The sequence below is a fragment of the Muscardinus avellanarius genome (genome assembly GCF_963383645.1).
Source record: "Muscardinus avellanarius genome assembly, chromosome: X".
Classification (NCBI taxonomy): domain Eukaryota; kingdom Metazoa; phylum Chordata; class Mammalia; order Rodentia; family Gliridae; genus Muscardinus; species Muscardinus avellanarius.
In genome coordinates, this window is record NC_137792.1 from 47,513,135 (window position 1) to 47,515,822 (window position 2,688).

Consider the following 2,688-nt stretch of genomic DNA (forward strand, 5'->3'; position numbering starts at 1 on the left):
TAGAGTATTTTAATTGATTCCTTCCAGCACTCCAGGCTTGAATCCACTACCAGATCTATGGATGAGAGGTCATATTATTGTTTCATGATGTTACCAGGGACATCACAGATCTAGTAGAACCATTTACAGTAGCTACCGGGCTTACCTCAGCTCTTGGTTGCATGGTTTTTATCTGTGACTTTCTGATTTGGGGAATGTTTTATTTGCTAGTGTTTGACAGCAATACTTGTGAGTTTTATTTTTCTCAAGCAGAGGTAGCCACCTGACTTCTGGCCTCCTTTCTTTCCCACAGAATAAATTCTTGATTTCTATTTCCAGCTTGGTAAACCAGAACCCAGCAAGCCAGTGGCTTTAATCCCACTCATCATTTTCTGTTTCTGGACTAATGCGATTTTTTTTTCTCTATTTGAGTTTGGTTGTCATTTACAGTGTGTCTGTTTATGGAATTTTATTCCTTATTTCTTACATTTGGAGAAAGGTACCAAAATAAAATAATGTGAAATCACTCTGTCAGACTGACTTGGTTACAATGTTTTTAATATATGCATGCTTATGTGACTTGCCCTCTTTAGAATTACAAAAAGCAGCTGAGGTAGTTTGAAAACTATACTGAACCTAAGTTCTTGACTCTACTCTCTATATTATGCTCTTGACAAATAATTTAATCCCTATTTTAAAAATTTCACTTTCTTTCCATTAAACTACATGAAATTTACCCCAAGATATACCTATCTTGACAAAGTTTTCATTTGATTTTATGTTGTTGTTTTTTTTGTAGAGAGTCCTCTCCCCCTTTCCATAGCACTTAAGACCAAGTCCATGAAAAACAAGCAGTAGGTGGCATGGGGTCATTGCCCATTGAAGAATCTCAGAACACTTGAAAAACAGGTATTCAAAATAAAGAATTAATTTTGCTCCACAACTTCAGGATTCTCAAAGCCATAGAATTAAAGTAAGTGTCAATTTTTTGTTTGAGGCTTTTGAACTCATATTGCAGCTCTCAAATTTAATGTTAAAATCCACTTTCAAGATTACCAAGTAGGATTTCCATGCATAATAATTAAAATGGTCCTCTTTGTTTACGAATATGATTTGTGTGTTATATTCATGTTTAAAAAATCTGTATTTCCCTACAAATTAACACAAATAAGAGTTTATATTTTAAGGAACCTTATTATGCATCAAATACTAAAAGTAAGTCTTGGTATACATTGTACACTAGTTGATAATTACCTACTTTGACAATTTAATAATTAGTTATTTTCAATAACTCATTGGGGTAGGATTTTATCTCTATTTTATATATGAGAAAACTTGGTAATGTGTGGCAGAGATAAGTTGATGGGTCAAGTGGCAATCACTTATTCCAATAACCTTCTGTACTTTGCTGCATACATACGATCAAATATAATGTCTGAAGTTGAACTCTTGGCAGTGTGTAAATGTAAGGACAGTTAGGGTTTCTTCAGGAATTTGAAAAATCAGTCTAATTGCTCTAGATATAAATCAATGAAAATAATGTTAAAATAACAAAACCTTTATGAGTTATTGAGTGTCCAATGTTCTTTATAGATTGAGAGGAATACTTGCTACTATTCCTGATTTGCTTACTGCTAAATTTTTAAAATGTAAATAGCTAATAAACAAAACACTTAAAACTATTTTTGTGGTGCTGGAGATTGAAACCAGGGACATTCCATTTCTGAGATACATTTCCAATCCTTTTTTTAACTTTTAAACAGGGTCTCACTAAGTTGTGGAGGGCTTTGCTAAGTTGGCTGAGGCTAGCCACGAACCTATAATCTCCTGTTTTAGCATCATGCTAAGCTTAGACCTAAATTTTAGTGGCTATAGAAAGATCAGTTACCAATTCTATGAATTAAATTCCCTAAAAACCTTAAACTTCCATTATAAATTTAACTTTTTTTGTGTGTGGTACTGGAGATGGAACCCAAGGGCATTGTACCTCTGAGCTACATACCCAGTCCTATTTTTTAGTATTTTTATATGTTTTTGAAATAGGGTCTCACTGAATATAAAGGGCCTTGGTAAGTAGCTGAGGCTTTCTGCAAACCACCATCCTCCAGTCTTGGTCTCCCGAATGCTGGTAGTACAAGCGTGCACCACCAATCCCGGCTTAATTTGTGTGTGTGTTTTTTTAAAGCACATCAAAGAGCTTGAGTAGCACATGAAATCTACACAAACACGGGGATTGAAAATCTATTCATGTATTTACCTTTAAGACTACTGTAAAATATGTACCCTATGGATGTAATTTATTTATTATTTCTACCTGTAAATTTTTCCTTCTTATGTTAATGCTATATTAATTTTGTTTTGATGTATTGTCAGGATTTTACTAATTTTACATTTTTCCAAGATTTCTATAATCTTACCCAACTGAAAGGAAAAGAGATATACCATCTTGGACATGCCAAGATAAAAAATGCAGGTTACCACTTACTTGATTTCAAGGGGGAAATAGGACATAGTTGGATGGTAAAATGATTTTACCACAAGGAGTTGATTAGGATCATTTTAATAACAATGCTTTATTTGTTACCTCATGGTAATTTACTTTTTATCAGACAGAATTATTTTTGTTGAGTCATCTTAGCAAATATGAAGCATTACCTAATTTATGCATCTTTATTAATATCCATTATCCTGTTATTTCACAATATTTAT